Here is a 20,625-nt window from a genome sequence, read left to right as displayed (position 1 = left end):
TTTTTTTTTTTTTTTTTTATGTAATATAACTTGTTTTCCCTATAGGGAGGAGGTTCCCTTCTAGATTGCTAGGTAGGGCTGTTAGCCATGGGCCACATTGAGGTTGGGGTCTTGGTTGTTCATTTAATTCATCAGCTGTCGCCACTATTTTCTGGGGCTCTTTCTAGTCCACTCTTAAATGCCTCAAGCAATGGAGCTCCCACCATGTCCTGGAGGCAACTATTCTACCGTCTCGTACATCTCGCTCTCAAAAAGCATTTCCTACATTTTCCTGTTCTTAATTGTTTCTCACCCCCTCCTGATTAGATTCTTCACCCTCCAAGCTAAGTCGTCATTGCAGGTACCCAAGCCAGATGCAACTCTTCTGAACTTCCCTTGCATGTCAGGTATCCTGGCCCCTTAACAACAATTTCTGTTGTTCCTCGAGTAACTTCCCAGGTGCTGCTACTTGGGTGCTCTGTGCTTGGAGATGGTGTTCTGGTACCCCTGCACCCCAGCCCTGCAAAAGGGCAATTGCATGAAGACCGAGGAAGTCCAATTAACTTTCAACTGTTTTATTAACATACTTCAAGGATCCCAGGTTAACCCAAGGTAGAGGACCAAGAATTTAGGATATCTACTCTAATCCCCAAATCCAGTTTTGGGGATTAAGGAGGAAGCAAGGTGTGAATTTCGGGCTTTTCTTGCCTGGTATGTTGACGCCATCAGTGGCTTTGGATGTATTCAGTCCACTAAATAAGAAGGATAAAGTGTGTGGAGGGAGAAGAAACGCTGTTCCCCACAACCAAATTACTGTGGAAACTCACTTATATAGGTGTGTGCACTTATCTGGCCTATGCCTGTGTGTACAGATCCCTTAAAAAAGACAAAACAGGCAGCATCACAGAGGAAAAGCTTCCAAATAGCTATTGCCTAAGCAAGGCAAGACTTTCCTGCAGACAGTACAAACAAAGGGAAGGGAAAAGGAGCTGTTCTAGCTATGTATGCAGGCTGCTGAGATTGTTTTCAAAGCTGCCTAAGACATGTTGCTACCTCAACGTTAATAGAAACCGAGTACTCGAACACCACAGGTGCTATTCTACCAGCAGAAGACAGGCCGAAACAAAGAAAACTTTGGCTGAAATAAAAAAGCCTTCCCCTCGGGTGTATCTTCAAATACAAGAGCACCTATATACATTAGCAGGGTTGTTGCTAATATTACTATGGTGCCCTTTGTTTTAACTTGCCTCCTATGTATCAATAAAAGGATCCTCTTTAATATTGGAGGGGGGGGAATTATTTCCTCCAAAGTCCAGGCAGGGTATCCCAGGCAGGTATTTAGTCTGAATTGTTCTGCAACTGGCCTCTGATCTGGAAGGCCTTCATAATTGGGGTCCCTGTTGGCCTGATTTTGTGAGAGCCTACAGGTCTGAGTAAGCTCCGGGCTCAAAATCAGGCCCAATGCCTCAAATTGGGTCTCCTAAATGGACCCCCCACAAGAAGTAAAGGCCACTTTTATCTTAAGCAACTTGTTTCAGGACTTCCCAGTCTCTCTGGAAGAGGCGTTTCAATGATCTTCTTCCCTCCTACGCATCCCTGAAGGACTTGGGTTTGTTTTTTTTTCCTTTTCACTTAAAAGCTAACATTTGAAAAGCACGGAGGAGTTGGTATTCACTGAGCAGCATTAGCATAAACTGAACAGCCCAGCAAACTGTCAGTCTGCAGAAAACTTGGAGCAAAGGAAAAAAAAAAACCCCTTGGTTCCCGTCTCCTCTCGTTTGGAGGTGTATGGAAAAGGTGCGTGCGACTGTACAGGTCTGGGCAGAAGTGTGCAATGATGAGAGACAGAAAGTGTGTCATGGGAACTGCGTGCGTACAGTGAGCATGTGTGGATTTGGCGTGCGTGTGAATGCCTGGCACTGGTTGTGTGTGTGTATGACTAATAAGTTTGTGCTGCCGAATATGGCACTTGTGACTGTATAACACGTATGTTTGGCATGCATGTGTGATGTGTTGCTATCTGCCCGTGCATACAGTGCCTGAAAGTACCTTGGTGTGCGTGCTTTGTCCTTGGAGGAGCAGGCGATACATCTTTATCTGTGTCAGTCTGACACTGACTGAGCGTGAAGGGTGCTTTATATGAAGATTGCGAATGTCACACGTGGTGCCTGAGTGGCCACGACGGTGAGTGTGCAGCGTGTCTGGCCGAGCTCGCCTGTCTGTCTGCAGGGTGTCAAGGTGACTTGTGCAGGGTCAGGGAGTCAGCCTTGCCATTGTGCTAACCCCATCCCAAGTCATTAACCTCTCAGGCAGCTGCAGATGTCAGTCCTCTCCCTTCCAAACCCCTGGCCTCGTCTGATTTGGGGTGTTAAACATGATTAAATTAAAATGTGATTTGCTCTGTCACTCACCAACTGACAAGGACAAAAATAAAGAAAAGACACGAGCCTTTGCCCCGGCCCTGCCACCTCCCAGCCAATTAGCTCCGTGCCTCAAAGCCTGTGCTTGCTCTTTTGTTTCTGCTGGTTGGGCTGTGACAGTCTTTTGGGATGGGGGGGATGGAGGCTGCACAGGCGGCTCCAAGCTGCTCTGGTATCAGTCGGACTTCATTACCAATGCATTACGTGTCAAAGCTGCGCTGGGGGACACAAAGAAGGGCCTGGCCAGAAAGCTGGCGCTTTGTCATGCAAACAGGGCTGGGTGTGCAAGATAGGGTGGAAACTCATGTTAAAGGGCCAAGGGGTCCCCAGGATAACAGCATGGTACTGTACGGAGCACGGGGGGATTACAGCATTGCCATGGGGCAGAGGGATCGGGGGCGAGGGCCAACTGAGTGCTGGCATAAGGTAGCCCTACTGATTTCAATGGAGAATTCATCTTACACCAGGGATGCTCCTGGCCCCAGGGTATCAGTGTGTGTGTCTGAGCAGCAGGGCAAGCTGGTTATTAAATGGGAGAGAGCTCAAAGGCAGGTAGCCATGTCTGCATCTGGCTAGACACCCTTAACAGGATTTTGAGGGCCTGTTAACCAAATCAATTGAGGTGGAATGATAATGGCCCATATGTGGGACTTGTTACAAGGTCCCTGAAAACCTCACTGCTCATTTCCCTGTGTCTCTGTGTGATGAGAGCCCCAGGGCTCACCATGCAAGGACCTGAACAAACAGAGTGCCTCCCCTGAAGGAAATAAATGGAAAAGCCGGACAAAGGGTGACGGAAACAGGCGTTAGCTGGTCCTGTTTCACAAGCCCAAATACCTAGGGGTCCGACTAACTGGGACCGCCAGGCTCAACAACATTGAGGGACCAAATTCCAAGGGGACTTAGACAGCTCAGGGTCCTTTGAGACCCTGACCCTAAGCGACTTGCCCAAGGTCACACACCGAGTCCGTCACAGAGCCAGGAACTGAACTCGGATCCCTGCTACCTAGCGAGTGCCTGAACTGCAAGGCCAGGCTTCCCTTCTTATGGCTCCCGGGTACCGAGAGCACCTGAGGATGACGGGCAGTTTCCGAGGAGCCGCTGCGCTTTGGTGCTTTGCTCTGTCAAATGGAAAGACAGGGGGGTTTGTGATACCCAAACAGCCATTTCCCGCAGGGCCTGGGAGTCCTACTCCCGTCCTGCTCCTCTCCGGCTGTGTGGCCTTGAGGGTCAACTCTTCTGAACTTCCCTTTCCCAACAGGGCTAATGATGACGGGGGAGGGATTTGCAAGACCGCTTTCAAAGTGCTTTCAGATCTCCAGTGCAAGGGATCCCTGGTACATTTTTATATCTGTGTGAATAGCAAATAGCACAAATGGGCTGGAGTGTCTTAGTACAGGCACGGCGAGCTCGCCGGCCTCCGCGTTCAGTGTGAGCCCACGGGTCGGAGGGAAAGCGCGGGGAAGGACAATCGATTCCTGCCTTTGCAGGAAGAAAAGGGAAACTAAAGTGTGCTATGCAGGTGCTTCCCAGAGGGGAGGAAAGTCCTCCCCTGTCTCCATTTCTCCCTTCATGGACTGCAGTATTTAGTCTTATTTCCTCGCTGCCCCTCAAAGCATATTTGCTTTGAAGCCATTTGTCTGTTCTCCCTGTCATCTCTCCCTTGCTAATTTTCACATGGGTAGCCTCCCTCCTTCCACCCCCCGCCCCATTTACTTTGGCATCTGAATGATTTTTCTGCGAGCCTTTCTCCAACCTTTGCAGCCCATCTCTCCTCTTTCGCTGCCTCCCACTTTCACCCTTCTACCACTCTCCTCCCTCGGGGCGCGAGCGTTTCCTTCCCTCCCACCACGGATTTATTTTTTTTCTGTTAATGATACGTTATTATTCATCCTTGCTACTGCCAAACAGCCTCAGTTGCCTAGCAGGAGATCAGGGCAACTAGGTGCTCTTTAGACACAGTCAATACAGAGGGGTACTTTTCCTCACAATCTAGGATCTCCATCTCTACTGTCCCTATAATGTAGGGACACAATGCTATCTCCTTCCATCACCGTACTGTATTCCCCACTGCCTGATCCTTAATGTCACCAGGGACTTTGAGGACCCGATCCAGAGGGAAATATTCCAACTGGCGGGTCTGTCTCTGTGTCTAACTCAGAAATAAGAGTTGGCAAGCCGGTCAATTGACCAGTCAGATATTGTCAGTTCACTGCATATTTGTGACCCGTCAGAGATTATAGCAATTTTACAAAAAAAACCTACATTTTTTGTTGTTTTCTTGACAAAAATATGATTTTTTTAAAGTTTTTTTTTTTTTTTGGCACGTTTCTTACTGGGCAATTTATGCTTTTTTGTGTGTTGTTTGAACCGATTGGCAATTTTTTTGGCAATTTTTGACTGATCATTTTTGATTTACCCCAGCTGACTTCCTGCCCCTTGGGCAGGGGGCCGGACCTGATGATCTCGCGAGGTCCCGTCCAGCCCTAATGTCTATGAATCAATGATATTTGACCAGTCAAGTGACAAAATTTATTCGACCAGTTAAACATCCAGTCCTACTCAGAAATGAACTGAAATGAAACCACTCATCTCCACGCCTTTGTTTTGGGAGTGAGACACGGACTCCAAGCCAGGATGCACCTGGCCCTGATTTCTGGGACAGGTTGAATCCAACCTCATATTGGATGCCCCTGAGCCGGGACAGCTAAGCATTCAGTGGAGTCAGGCAGATTTAAATCAGCTGAGGATTGAGCCCCTGGTCTCAAGTGTGTGCAAGGGAGGGAGTGTTTGTTTTATTCGGATCCTGTAACTCCACCCTGAGAAGGAACAAGGAGAATGTGGTCCTACTGTGTCTCGTTAGAGCCGGGCTCTGAGAAGCCTGCTCATTTCAACCCTCCCCAGAAACGGCAGCAATAACTTTTTGAGCGCCCTGTCAGCGGAGCTGACCCTCGCCCCCACACCGTAATCTTCCCCCTAATCGCACTAATGGGAATGAATTCAAACGCCGCCCATGCAGACGCCACCCTTTCGGCATTCAATTGTCACTCTGCGCTAGTGAAGGGCCCCATTACAAGGCATTCAGTCACTCTAATTCATTATCCCCCGTTCATTCATTGAGATTCATTGGGATCATTTTGACGGGAGGCAGCAAGCGAATTGAGTCGGGGATTCACAAAGCTCGCGCATGTGGTCCATCCTGATTTGCCATTAGTTAAGGGGAACACTTCAGATGAAGAATAACCAGCCTCAATTACACGTTACATGCACTCTAATAGCCCAGGAGTCCATCACACTTAATGTTATTTCAACGAACAGTAGGAGAATTCACACCCACTCGCTGTGGCTTATTATCAGAGTCGGCAGTGGGTCTGGCACTAATTTGGGTAGGCTTGAAGCCAGTGCAACGTGAATCTGTCGTACCACCTCTTGGCAGTGCCTCTGGGCAGCTGGGCCTGTGCATTTGCACTAAAGAGCCTGCTGTGGGGCCACAGACTAATGGTGCAATGGCTCCAGGAGGGAAAATGGGGCAGAAAGCAAGCAATGAAAAGAAGCATCTTTACCTACTGGGTGGGTCTCTGCACCCAACTATATTGTTCCAGCTGCAGGAATGGCCCTGCCAGCCCAGCCTGAGGAAGCTGCTGCTCCCACCAACATAATCAGATTCCAAGGAGTAGAAATAAGTAATAAATTGAGGATCAGAGTTTAAATCTCCAGAGCACCTAAATCCTTCAGGCTCAGCTTTCCTCTTGAGGCACTCAGGGTTCAGCATGCTGTTCCTTGCTTGAGACCCGAGCACTGAACCGTAGAGAAGTAGGGCTGGGAGGGAACTTGAGAGATCATCTAGTCCACCCCCCCGCCTGAGGTAGGATCATCCCTACCCAAACCATCCCATCCCTGTCTGCCGTCTAGCCTCTTAGCAAAACTACACAGTCAACCCTGACATAACAACAGATAGAACATTTTCATCTGTCACAAGTAAAGCAGGGGGACCACAATGACCAATGTCCTGCTGCTGCAAAGGTTGTTAAAATAGGTTCAAGAGATCCAAGGAAAAGGGACACCCTCCCCCCCATAGTCCATACTCATGTGATCATGGGGTGAAATTCTTTCTTGACCCCAATTGATCTGAATCTGAGCGGGGGGCAAGACCCTCTAGTCAGGAGCCTCTGGGTTTGAGTCCCAGCACAGCCCGGTCATGATCCCCAGCCTTGGCTACAACCAACACTCCTCGCTTCTGAGGAAGTCTTAATAAAGACACTAACGCACGTAGCAGCAAGAGAGGGAAAAATTCCTTCCGGCCCCATGCGGCAACTAGCAAAGTGAAAAAGCAAACACATAGGCATAGCTATACCTATATCATCCCTAACTACTACCTGTCCAACCTCTTCTTGAACCCCTCTGTAGATGGAAGTCCACAACTTCCCTGGCAGTCTATTCCACTGCTTCTCTGTTCAAACACCAACGAACTTTGTTTTCTGATACTCAGTCTAAATTTACTATGCTGCCACGTCAAGCCATTGGCCCGTGTCCTACTCTCTACAGCAAGAGAGAAAAGGTATTTCCTTTCATCTTTATGGACGCCCTTCAGGTATTTGAAGACTGCTATCATGTCCCCTCTTAAGCACCTTTTCCCATAACCAGATCCATGCAGCTGGCCTCTTGCAATCATTGCACCACGTGACTGTCAAAGCGCACTTGGCAGAGCCCGTGGCAGAGCTAGGACTTGGCTGGGTGAGGACTGAGAGGACTGCCAGCCAGCTAGCCCCGCACTGGAGCACCCTCATGCCCCAGCCAGCCCCTCTGCAACATGTTGAGCCAGGTCAGAGCAGCTCCGGGCTGGCAGGTTGATCCTCAACATGTGCACATGTGTAAAAGCGGCACCTGGGAGCAATAAACTCCAGCATGATAAGCGCTGGAGTTTATTGCCGCGCATTAATAGGCATATTTAGACGCACTCAGTATGTATTTCTGCTCATGAAAGCATTGGGTGGGGAGTAGAAATCACAGCCTATTAAGGCTACACGCTTTGAATGGCTGATTTCAATGCCACTGCTCTGATGGCGTCCCAGGCATTGAATAACAGGGGAGCTGCATGACAGGGGTTGAGAAAACTGGGGAGTCCAGGATTGAACTAACAGTTAGCAACAAGATATGCTGGCAGAGCAACTCACAGAGGTAGCTGAGTCGGTGTTTGTCGCTCAGCACCTCATTTAAGCCGTTCCTTTTCTTTACAAGAAAGTGTCGGGATTCCCCCGAGGGAACAGCCCTAAAGAATTCAACAAAGGAGTCTGTCCGGTCTGGAGAATGATCATAGGAAGCTCACTTTCTCTAGAAACTGTCTACAAGCCAGACCCTCAGCTAATATGAATCAGCAAGTCCCCTTGACATCAGTGGACCTACCCTGACTTACACCAAAGGAGGAGGTGGTGCAGCAAGTGCTTGCAGTAATTCTTCCTAGCACGTCCACAGTGCCCTAAGGCCTTAATCGGTGGGAATGCTTATGGGGCTTTCCCCGAAGGGTCACCCATCAGCAACATGGGCAAATATGTTTGGGCTTTATTTAGTGGGCCCTAGGATTAAAATGAACCAGGAACAGCTAGAGCTTACAGCTAAAATGCCTTAGCTTCAGCTAATGGGCAGTGTTCCCAGAAAAGGCTGATGCTAGCGCACGCAGGCTGCAGAGCTCCAAGCAGGTTCCAGCTCGCAGGGAAGTCACAGGATGAACAAAGTGACCTAGTTGGGTAGGGACAGACAGGGTGGGGGGGGTGATCTTCAGGGAAGCGGTGCCCGAACAGCACAGGGTGAGATTAATGAGCTCAGCACGCAAAGCCAGCCGGCTCCCTTGCAGCCCCCGGGGTATCAATAGATTTTCTCTGCCCTGGCCGCAGCACCTGACCCTTTGCACCCTTCTCTGGTTCCTAGTCCTTATGTCCACACAGGATAGAGGGTTTGTTTCCTCGAGCGGTGCCTGCCGGTGAGGTGAGGTTGCAGTCCATCCCTCTCCCCACGGCGTATCGTGGCCACTCAGGTCTATGTGCCTGATTTCAGCCACACAGGTATAAGCCTATTGGCTTTCCTGGAGTCGGTCCTGATTTATCTTGGTGTCTGCTGGTCCTTGATGAGGGAACGGTCCCAAAGCTGCTGTTTCAGACACTGCCCCTTGAGTCCCTCCCAGCTGCCCAGCTGCATCTGGCTTGGCTTCTTCCTGCCCATGGGGCTGGCAGAGCCCTGGCTTAGCTGCCATGAGTGGTATCATACAGTGCGGTTTCTCCTGCTGTTTCTGTGGGGAAAGGAAACTCTGCCTGGTGCCACGTTGGGAAGGGGTTTGCCTGCTGGCGAATTTTGAGTCCAAGGGAGCAAGTGAGCAATCCTTTTCCTAAGAGTTGCTTGTGATCCTCACGCCTAGGGCATTACATTACTTCTGAGCTGTATAAAGCGAGTCTGAGAAGGACGTGATCGGCCTACAAGAGGTGCCGACCAAGGCAGGGAGAAGTGGCAAAACAGCAGCAGCCTGATTTGCTCCAGTCTGCATCCGATCTTCCCTCCATAGCCGGTCATTAGAAAAGGGACAGGGTAATTCGAGTCCGGCCATGTTTTCCCCACGACGGGGAATTACTAAAGGAAGCATTTCCTGCATGCTGCGCCTGCTCTGCCCAGGCTCCCGGCTCTGCTGGGCTGTCGGACAGAAAGCACCACTTTCGAAGCCAACCCATATTTTGAGCAAAAAGGGAAACAACAAAAGGAAGAGATGATTTTTAGTACGAAATGCCAAGAGGAGGCTCTTGACTCCGTCTCTCTCTGTCTCCCCGACACAGCTGCAAAAATATTAAACAGTTTTGCAAAGCATTGAAAGGTTGTGGTTGGGAGTGGTGCTTGAAAATTCTGGTCTTCTCTCCTGCTGGAGATGTACCTTGCCTCGTCCAAGGTGCCAGGGACGGGCACAGCACATTTTGGAAGTGTATCAGCTCATACCGAGTGCTCCAGAGAACAGGCTCAGTAAAAGCTGGATCTGGAGTTAGTAAGGGCAGGTACTGTGAAAGCAACTTGTGTCTCTTAGCACCATTGGCAAGTACAGGCCTGAGCCCAAATGCACCCTAGCGTTGACCTATAGCACTCTCAAGCCTTTCACCAGCTCTGCCAGGGCCTCCCTGTCCTACTCCACTCCATTGCAACCTGCCCAATGGCCGGATGCTGCACAGCTTGGTAGGGAAACCAGATAAGAAAGCTAAGGAAACCCACTGTGCTTGGTGCTGCATGCACTCGTGGCGAAAGATTGCTCCTGCCCCAGGAAACATGCTCTTCATCTCATTTTGTCTTATGCAAGAAGCCTCACGTCATGTACGTTTTGAACCTCATCAGTGATTCAGCACTGGAGCATGGTGCCCACACATAGCACATCAGTCATGCCCTGGTACAAAGGAAACATTTGTATGAGCCATAGTTAAATACTCTTCGGGGGGTGGGGAAGATCTTTTTAAGTTTATTTAATTCCTAAGAGCATCTGGCTTTTCCCACTAATGAGCAACTAATATTGCAGTTGAAGTGCTGCTCATTGGAAACTTATCTTCTGGTCTCCCTTGTCCTCTTACGAGCTGGCTGAATCCTTGGGGATTCAGGGTTGAGTCTTACAAGGCATGGAGTGCCCTCAATCCCCACTGAAGCCCAAAAACATTTGGGGGCCCTTGGTTTGTAATGAATTCATGCTTTGCTGATAACAGACACGCTTACCCAACAAGCTATGTGCAACAGCAGGGAGCTGGGACTGGAGCTTCTCAATCGTCCGGCGCTGAACTCGCTGGCTTCTTTCTAACCTTTGAACTAAAGCTCTGGCTGTAAGATATCATAGCAGACAATCCCTTTCCTCCCCATGACAAAATGCTTGCGTTGGTCCCCTACATCCTGACAGCTGTTCCAGACACTTGGTGACAAAAAAACTCCTAGCAATGAACACCTCGTGAGGACATTGCTGGTGGGAGATGGTTCGGGAAGATTTTGCGTGGGATGTGTTGACTGGCAGTTACACCCACCACCTTTCTGGGGAGCGCCCCTTCCTTACTGAGACGCCAAATGACTGATCTTCTTCATGGAATAAGGGTGAAGGGGATCTCACATCCCCAGCACCGGTTATTTTGGGGCCTGGGAACTGCATGCATCTGACAGCTGATGCCGAGGTGGGTGACAGCTGAAATGCCGAGCATAGTTTTCACTTCAGATCTGAAAGGCCCTTTTCACTTGTCTATTTATGAATCAATAAAGCAGGAGCTGCCAACGCGGAAAAAACACCCCCCCAAAAAGAGACTTCAAAGGGTCTGGCGGCTTATCCCTGGCTGCCATCAGTACTGCTCCTCTAGGACATCGCTGGGGGGTGCTCTGGCTCTGAGCAGTGTTTAGGAAGCAACAGCGTGTTTTGCATTTGTGCAATGCACAGAAGTTGCCGTAATGACCAGTAGCCAGTCATTATAAGAAAGGAAAAGTGCAAGTGGTTCAGAGCTGGATTCCCAAGCTGGAAGTCATTTAAAGAGACAAAGTTCCCTGAAGGGCTTCAAGATTTTTTTTTCTTCTCGGGCTCAGTGGAAATGCCGTAAGAACCATCTTCCTTGTGATACTGTGACCTTTCTACCGCAGCTTTTTGGGAGTAGCCAGGCCTTGATGCATCTGATGACAAGTTACCCCCAGCCCTCTACTCGACTTGGGAAGTGAAGCCCAAGTGACTTGACTCATCCAGCTAGTATAAAATGGTGCTTTGGGAAGCACTGCAGTATTTCCCAACCCTCATCTCTATGACTAAATCCCTAGTGATGGGGGAAGCCATTTCCTGGTTGTTAATGACCAGTTGATGGTGCGAAGGACCCTCAAGCCAGCCCATCTAATAGTGCCAGGCAACCCCCCATGCAGCATTGTTAGTGCAGTGAATTAACCCTGCGAAGATACCAAGGAGAAAGCATCTTTGCATGCAAACGGAAAAGTTAAAAGTTAAGCCGCAGGTTGCCATAGAGACATGGTTCGCTCTGCAATCTCTCTTTTATTTTTGTCCTCCCCTCCCAAGCAATGGGAGAGCATCTGGGAACTGATTGGGCAGCCAGGCCACCCGGGTCCTGTTTGGAAGCGAGCCTCTGACACACGCAACCCTGGGTGCCAGGCAGACTTTCGGGGCATCGTACCCGAGGCTGGCACTCCCTGTGTGCCCTGACTGCCAGTTAATTCTAGGTAGCAAATGTATGTAGATAAGCTGGCATGGCCATGCCTCGCTTGGATGTGCCCCAGAACACATCCGAAGTTGAAAGCAATCCCGGGACCAGATACCATAGTGATTGATGCATGATAGAGAGGAAAGAAAGAGGGGAGGGAGAGGAAGAGAGGAGGAAGGAGACAGAGAGAGAAGAAGGAGGGAGAGAGAGGAGGAAAGCGGAGAGAGCGGATCTCCAACCACAACTTGGAAACGGAGCGCACGGCTGAGAAGCCAGCTCCTCCGAAACCCCCGCTTCCTCACCGCAAGGCAGGAGAGAGCCTGGAGCCCGGGCACAGCTCTGGCCTGACATCCTGCACAGCTGAAACCCCTGCAGCAGAGGCTGGCATGTAAGATAGGGGCTCACTGAGAGAGACCTCCCCCAGCTGAACCATTCTGTGTCCATGATTGAGCTCCTTCATCGGCTTTCGGATGAGCAGATGTGTACCGTCCCCTTGAAATTTCAGCTCCCTTTGCTGGGCTCCTCTCTTCAGCCGCACCCTCCGCTTAGCTCAGCTACTAAAGTACTACTCAGCAGAAGCACTTGCACTCTTTCTACCCCTTCCTCGTGCCACCTTTGCAGGCAGGATAAGTAGCCGGGTGGATCCCTGAAGGATATCCACTTTTGACCTGCTTTGACCCCATTCCCAGTTCCTGGCTTTGCTGAGAAACGGTCATCGGCTTCCACTGCACAAACATCCCTGACCCCTGAGACTAGCAAATGCGGTCTTTTGGTGCGTTCCCTACCTGTCATCCCTGCCTCAAGTCTTACAGCTAGGAAGTCACCAAGCCCCAACCCCCCGGGAAGGACCGCAAACCTTCACCAACTCTTTCCACTTCAGCCAGGCTTCACTTTTGCAATGCAAGGACTCAGGTTTCACTCCCACTAGTCACTCCTTGCTGGAGTTTACCAGCCAAGGTGTGTGCAGGTAATGGTAGCCCACTGATGAGCCTGCCTTACAGTTTTCCCTGTGGGCTCTGGGGCCTCAGACCCTTATTTCCATGCCGGAGGTCACCCCGTTCATCTCTGCTGTGTCAGCTGAGAAGGTGTCTGTCATATAACACCCCTCCATCAGTTATCCTTTGGGCTTGAACCCAGGATTGGCACAGAGCCTGTGCCAATCTATGCAGATAAGCTGGCAGGGAGCTCAGGGATTAACTTCATTACCAGCTGACAGTTGCAGAAAGTTAAACTCTAGTGGACTTGAGCCACAAAGTGGCGTGTAAGACATGCTTTGTGAGTGTGCTACACATAGGCCTTCAAAACCCAAGCTGCCAGCTCATGGCGGCTTGCACTCCCCTGCCCTTACAGGTTTTGATTCATTCACAATTAAGACACTAAGCAAACCTTACCTATCCATAGCCCCCCCATATTCTGTTTCTGGAAGGAGTGACATGGACGTGGGCATCTACATTTCAACCGATGCCCTGCGTAATTACTGATGTCCTTTCTGAGCTCAAGTTAGACCCCTCTGAAGAATGATTTGTGCCCTCAAATCTCACAGGACGGTGCACCGTCCCAAAGTTAGCGTATAGAAAAACTGCTGCTTCTACCTACGGCGTTTCTAGTAAACGCATAGTTGCAGCACCTAAACTTCATATGCAGAATTAAGCAAAGCCATATTTCTACAGTCACTATCCCTTCTGTCCTGCTTTTGTCTGTGCTATCAGTTATACCTGCTACAATTAAAGTAATTTTCAAGGCTCTCATTACACTCGGCCAAACAGGAGTCCACTGTAGCTGAATTAACAGCAAAGGTAACAGCTCTAGCTGGGTTGAAATAAAGGAGCGATCTGCAAAAGGGAGCCAGACTCACTCTTCCACGTGAACGCAAAAGCTTTGCTGTGTTGCTAGTCTCTCTTTTCCCCCCACCCAAATTCCCCTCGTGTTCTCAAGTGTGCATTGCATTTGCTCATTCCTGCTCTAGTCAACCAGATGCAGCAGCAGCTATGGAAAAAATAAGACAATACCACGGCAGACGCAATTCTCTCTCTTTTTTTATCCCCCCCTTCCCCCCCCTTGCTTTTCAAACTTCACCCATCATGAAATCCACCCCTTTAATTTGTGGCTGCCAAAGAAGGCCATTGTATAACACGAGAAACGTACATCAAACTTGCAAGGAATAGTCAATTAACCTTTAAACGAGATCACTTCTAACCGGTTTGCAGATATATTGTGTAATGGCTTTAAAAAACTGCACAGGCACACTTACACTTCATACAGGCACGTCCACTGGTACAGTAGCTGCCTCTGCTGCGGCTACCGCTGATGTCTTGTTAAATGTCATTTAAAGATCTAAATGTTCCTTGCAATTTTCATGCTGAATTAGAACCTATGACATGCTTTTCTTTGCTTATGCAATGTGGCAGACAGCCAAATGTCTCCCTCTCGCATCTGGGAAACCTCAATAAAGTCCTCTTAGAAAATTCCATTGATGGTGAACGGCCTGGCATTATTACAGAATGGCACGTTAAAATGAGCTCGTTGGAGGCTTTTTCTCTTACAACAGGAGGCAGACAAGTGTGCAGCTGCAGGCTCCCTCACACCTGTCCAGAGCCAAGGCTGGGAGCTGGCGACGCATTTATTTACCTCCCCAAAGCAAAAGGCTCAGGGCGACGGCTGTGCGCCATAAACACTGAACAATAACGTTTTTTAAAGGACGGGCCGATGTATATTTGCACTGCTGCCCTCTATTGGGTGGTTTGAGATTATCGTGGGCTACTATCGAGGCTAGCAGGGGTTTTCCTTTAGCCCAAGTGGCACGTGTCCATGACTGCGAGAAGCCTCGCTGTCCCCAAGAAGTTCCAGGTGGACTTTCACAACAACCCTGAGGACCTTCCCAACAGCGCACGCCCATCCCTGAAGTCCCTAGGTGTTACAATACAACAGCAGCAGCTCAAATGATGCTAGGAGAAGCATCCTGAGACAACACCCCGAACCCTTTAAGATCCCAGCCGCTGTTAATCAAGTCCCAGTGCCACCTCTCCCTGCAGATCCTGTCCACACCCCAGCCCCCTCACTTCTTAACAATCTGCATCTCTGGCGAACCTGGACCGCCTAGGCAGCCATTAGCCTACACTTCAAATGCTTTCCTGGGGTCCTGGCTATTGCTGCAGTGTTAATGCCATTCACAGAGGGGCTTTCTTCTTGTCTGGATGCCTCAAAAAGCATTCACTCAAGGAAAACCATAAAGACGAGCTGGAGAACAGCAAAGTAAACACTGGACAGTCAATAAATTAAGTAGCCGGTGACTTTTAAGGCCTCCCAGCCAGTTAGCTGGGGCAAGCACAACAGAGGAGAAAGAAATACTGAGACATGCAGGAAAGTCAACAAGGTGGGGGGAGGTGGGAAGCACCAACCTGCTTTCCCACCAGTGTCAGCCAGAACGCGGCAGCCCTCGAGGCCTCGGAGACTTGGCCCGGGCCAGCCCCAAGAAGCCAGCATCTCACTCTTTGTTACCCCAGATTCCTCCCTCCAAGCCCAAGCCCGCATTTTCTGTTTATCAGAGTCAAGCTCTGCATCCTTCATTACCATTTTAGCTCGCCGCCGTTACCTTCCACCATTTCTACAGTGCCGTGAAAAGGAAACAAGAGGCAAGGGACTACCGGACCAGGGAAACTGCTGGCAACACTGTCGGCCGGTCCTGTATATTAAATAACTCCTTCTCATTCCATCCCGCAGAGTGCCCATTACCGTCTTGAGCTTCATATCCTGCAAAATTGCCACGTCCAACCTCTCGTTACAAAGTTTAGTACTTATTACTGTAGGATGCTGAGGTCATTTTTCTTTTCCTTCTTTTAGCCCTAAATTTGGTACTGGTCTCTCTCCACAAAGATACAGGGCAGGGATCTGTGCTGTATGGCCACAGATAGAGCTTGCATGGTTATCGTATCAGGGAAGATTGGGATCTTGACTGTCTTGTAGGTATCACACTGAGCTCCTGCCTGTCTTTGCAAGCAAGTATAACACAAGCCTTCGACTGCTACAGAAATGCCGTCTCTTATCTGTCACAGCACCCAACACAAGGGTCCTCCTTTCTCACCCAGATCCTCAACAATCAGTATGAATAGTAAAATGCTAACAGTAAGAACTGGTATCTTACTGCAGGGGATGGACAACCTGCAGCTTGCATCTGCCTGTCTGTGGATCCAGAAGAATAATGCCAGGGAAAGCTGGCACACCATCCAGGCACCAGCAGAAAAAGTGGAAAAGTGGAGGGATGAATGACTGGAGAAGCACCCCCTGTTTCTAAATAACTGCAACCCCCCCAGGCCAGCCCACTGCCACCAGCCCAGCTCTCAGGTGGGTTTATTTTTCATGACCTGGGTCAATGAGCAGGAGGTATCTGGCACCGAGCATCCACTGAAGACTGGTCTATAACTATAACTTGCTTTTCTAGGACTGCACTTCTATGCCATGGAGTGACTTTGCTACCTTGCCCGAGCTGTTGCTTATGCCTCCCCTGCATGGGCTGGGGTGCAGCCCAGTGTCACTCAGTCTTGCTTCATCTCTTTCTTCACAATGCTCCTGACCTCTTGACCGTCCACGTGACACTCATATCCCCCACCATCTTGACTTTCTATGAGTCAAAGAGCCACATTTTGCTCCATTTTAAGCTCCACTGTTGCAGGAACTGCACCATATACTACCCATATACTACGTGTCAGTTGTCTAGATCAAGCCACACAGTTCGGATGGATGTGAACTTCTATTATCTGAGCTGGTCTGAAAGTCATGGCTCCAGCTCATCAGTAATGTTGCAGGGCGAACTTTAGCGTAATCACTGCATAATGGCATACACCGATCAACTGACTAAGAAGTGTTCCCTCCTGTTCCCAGTGTCTCTGGCTCCTGCCGTGCTGACCAGCATGCAGGTGAAGAAGAAATATCCCTCCCTACCATATCAGGCCCCTTCTCCCTCTCCTTCTTCTGCCTCTAAAGAGACCAAATAACTCTCACCCATGATGCTGAGCGGCTTCTGCTCAAAGTCAAAGAAGCCAGACGGGGGGACTTCTTGTTGTCTGCAACCCCCGAACAGAAAGCCTGGGCTGGAGCACCCCAAACCCACTTGCCTGTGCTTGGCGGGGGACTGGCTTTCTTAATTCCCCTTTTTCCTGCCAGAAGCTGGTGTTTGTTTGCCTCCCACCACTCTCCTGCCAGTGAAGAATGACTAAGGTGGTGGGTGGAAACGTACTGAGTTAAGCCCAATTTAGCGGCGCTGAGTGGAAGGTGTCAAGCAGGGAACTGGGTGTGCTGCAGACACAGCTGGGTCCCTCGAACAGCTAATGAGCTGACAAGGATGTGGAGCGCAGCAGAGTGCATGCGTACAGCTGAGATGTGAGAGACTGAGGGGACCAGTGGGAAGCTGAGCGTGCATTTGGGAGTGTGGCTGACACTGCGGGTGCAAGACAAAAGGCTGGGTTTTGGGCACCGTGCCTGTGGGCACACTTTTGCACCTGAAATTTGGCACCCGCATCTGACTGCACCCACGACAGTGCGCTCACGATTCATTCCGCCACGGATCCGGCCTCTGCAATTCACCACATCGTTGATGAAGGGTGTCCAGGAGTAAGCCCACCCCGGTTTGCGGACGGGCATCTACAAACAGGCAGAACACTTAAAGGCAGGGTCTGCATTAGACGTGAGACCCTGAATGTGCACGCGAGGCTTTGTGCAAGGCTGAGCGTGACTGCGCGCATGCAGGTAGGAAGGGACGTGATCGCAAGGTTGCACGTGAGGCTGAATCGAAGCCGTGTTAAGATGAGCCTGGTAGGCTCTCTTCCTTTGGCACTTATTCAGCGCATGAGACTGAATCAGTGTCTGGAGGGATGGCATCAGGAATTCAGATAGCGCGGCCTCATTAAAACTTGGGTTCCAGGTGGTGCACTCTGCAGAGATCACACCTGCTCCTACTTCTACTCGCCACATCACCCAGCAAGAAAAACAACTTCCCTGGCTGCAGCTGAACAATACTGGACTTAACTAAACACACGCTTGCTCACAGAGAGGGGATCAGGCCTTGTTCTCTCACCTAGAGCGAGCTGGGTGCCGGTAGCCTGAGGTCACAAGGGCTACTGAGTTCAGCGAGCTCAGTCTGGTCCTTGGTCACTCGTACCCATGGAAAGGAAAAACACGTTGCATCTCAGTGGGCAGCCTCTGGGTGAGAGGGATCCAGCAGCAGGACCGAGAGACGCCGGCGGAGCTGCGAGGGGGCTCAGCACCACAGCAAGTGCTGCGTTTAAAGGGCTGCTGGAGGCAAAGGACAGGGGCTACTGCAGGCTGGGACCGACGTGCAGGAGCCCGGGGCTGGCATAGCAGGAGGTACTGTCTGCCAGGAGGGAGGCTGGATGAGCTATGCACACAGGAGTCTTATACAGAGCTTACCCGCGCTCTGCCGGCCCCACTCCATTGCTGCCATTCGCATCAAACATTTACTGAACCTGTCCAAACATTTCCGGCGGAGAGACGCTCTACAGACCGCAAGCTCCGACCGGGCACAAAAATACCAGGGATGCTGCACACCACAAGCCCACTAACCAGCTTCACGAGGAAGAAAACTATCCGTGCGCACGGGGCATCCAATCTGCTAGAGGTCAAAGAGAACCAGGATCTGGACCCTGTTTTGCAGTGACCAGCTGTCACGACAGCTGGAGGAGGTGATAGCATCACTCGCTCTCAGCTTGCCTCTGTCGTGATATACTGATTTCAAACCCTTGAAAGAGTTTTTATGGATGAAATGACAGGAATCGAGGTGAAAAAGTCATCTCAGCCCTGTCCTTTCCAGCCTTGTCATGCAAAATCCGCTTAAACCTTACGAATAACAGTCCCCTGAAAACTTACAGATCACAGACACCCCGACATGTCTGTGCACCCGCACGCCAATACCAATCGCGCACACATGCACACACGAGCACACATAATCGCAGCATGCCAGCGGGGACAAATGTGCAGACACACACAAACACTCCCACACATATATGCAGTTTTACAAACACACACATGCATACATGCACACACAAAAAACACGGAAGTAGCAACAATAACACCTGCCTGCACAAACACACAACCCAGGCACAAAGAAATACCAAAACAGTAACAATACCACTTAGCTGTGCACACACACCCGCGCAAATAGCAAGAGAACAGTAACAAGATAAACACGCACATGCACACACTAGCATGATAACAATAATACCCTCTAGCTCTTATATTTAAAGGCACATGATTATGAATACAAAAGTCTACCTACTTTCTGTATCTCTTCTAGATCCCCACATAAAGACATCCATATCCTCACCCGCCTGGCTTCTCACATCCCCCTAAGAGACACCATACAAGCAGAGGCGCACGCAACAACACATCCAGACACACGGAGACCCTTACCACCACCACTCACACTGACAAACAGAAATCCAAACATCTACGGCAACAAACCCCAGCTCTTCCCCCGTCTTACACTGCCCCAACACACATGGACCCGTGCATGAAACAAGCCACAATCCCTCACCTCCTCACACGCTTGCTTCTTCACGCTGTGCACTCGCATACCCGTGCTACCCGCCCACTCGCTGCCTCCAACTCCCAACACACGCGTGCACTCTGCCAGCAAATCACCTCCTATGCAAGAAATGAATCCTTTTTTTGAGTGCAGCGCTGAGCCGGGAAGAACAAAATGAGAAGTCTCACTGCGTGGCTTGCTCTTAGACGGGGTATGGACACCCATCCAAGGTAAAGCAGAGCGATGTGGAGCTCCCTTTCGTGCTACCTGAGCCAAACAAACCTGGAGGTGCTTCAACAGGCAGGATTTTCTCCCCGAGGAAGTTCCCAAAACTTAAGAGCAAAGAGAAGGAAGACGCCGAGCCGGGGATGCTGATCTTCTGGCTGTTCCCAGGGGGCAGATCCCACTGAGGAATCAGCACTAGACGGTGCTCTTTGCTTTCAGACCTCTTCAGGGCAGTGCGCAGCTAATGGCTTCGTATTGGGCGAGAGCCACACCTGGCTTTTTTGTAGTCTCTGCCTCTCTTTGTGCCTGAGCCGCGTGCGCTGTGATCTGAAGGCACCGTGTGCCTGGCGCCACACTGACATAATGCTGCACAGGAGACGCTCATGGACCAAAAGCATGTGGCACGTGTTGTTATACACCCGGCGTGCCGTGGGGTGGTCAGGGGGTGTGCAGTGGGTGCAGAGGGAGTACGTGTGTGTGCTGCATGTGCTGTGCCCCTGGTGTGTTGCATGTGTCGGCAGTGTGTGCACAGAGAGAACGTGTGCGCATTGCATATGCCACATCCTTGGTGTGTTGCACCTACAGAGTGTGCACAGGGAGCACATGTGTGCGCTGAATATGCTGTGCCCATGGTGTGTTGTGTGTGCGGGCAATGTGCACAGAGAGCACATGTGTGCATGGTGTGTTGTGTGTGCAGGCAGCGTGGGCATGGAGAGCATCTGTGTGCGCTGCATGTGGGATGCCCATGCTCTGTTGCGTGTGCGGCGTGTGTTGTGTCTGCAGTGTGTTGCACAGGCAGGCACAGCGCGGTGCGTTACATGTGCAGGGTATGCATGGTGGGACCACATGGGCCATGCCCATGGTGTGCCGCACGTGCAGGCCGCGTGCGCGTGGAGAGCACGTGCGTGCGCTGAACGTGCCATGCCCGTGGTGTCCCGCGTGTGCAGGGAGCACGCGTGCCGTGCCCCTGGAGCGCCGCGTGTGCCCGGGGGCCACCTGCATGCAGCGCATGTGCCATCTCCAGGGACACACTGCACGCTCCGTGTCCCCGGCGTGCTGCGTGTGCACCGACACCGCACGCGCGTGCACTGCATCTTCCACCTCCGCGGTGCGTGTGCACAGACATCACACGCGTGTGCACACAGACCGCACACCCCTGCTGCTGCTGCTGCTCAAACCCCCCGGCTGGTGGTGCGCCCCCCCGCCCGTAGCTACCTGCGGCCCGGCCCGGGCAGCGCGGCTCCAGCGCGGCTCCAGCGCGGCCGGGGGGCGG

The 20,625-nt window shown here is 50.8% G+C and overlaps 1 protein-coding gene across 3 annotated transcripts in view; it reads right to left on the bottom strand.

The window, feature by feature from the left end:
* Nucleotides 1-20,625, bottom strand: part of LZTS1 (leucine zipper tumor suppressor 1) — a 36,442-nt gene that overhangs the window by 14,340 nt on the left and 1,477 nt on the right. Inside the window, exon 1 of one of the 3 annotated variants that reach the window (XM_019514503.1) lies at nt 19,410-19,745. The exons of 1 other annotated variant lie outside the window; for it this stretch is intronic. The gene's annotated coding sequence lies outside the window, so the exon portion shown is untranslated. Of the gene's footprint in view, nt 1-19,136; nt 19,208-19,409; nt 19,746-20,625 lie in introns of those variants that run through there. One more of the 3 variants, XM_019514504.1, reaches the window with a different exon arrangement.

The sequence above is a fragment of the Gavialis gangeticus genome, unplaced genomic scaffold (genome assembly GCF_001723915.1).
Source record: "Gavialis gangeticus isolate Ggan-Ray unplaced genomic scaffold, GavGan_comp1, whole genome shotgun sequence".
NCBI classification, from domain to species: domain Eukaryota; kingdom Metazoa; phylum Chordata; order Crocodylia; family Gavialidae; genus Gavialis; species Gavialis gangeticus.
The sequence above is the reverse complement of the archived record's forward strand: the minus strand, read 5'-3'. Positions and strand labels throughout refer to the sequence as shown.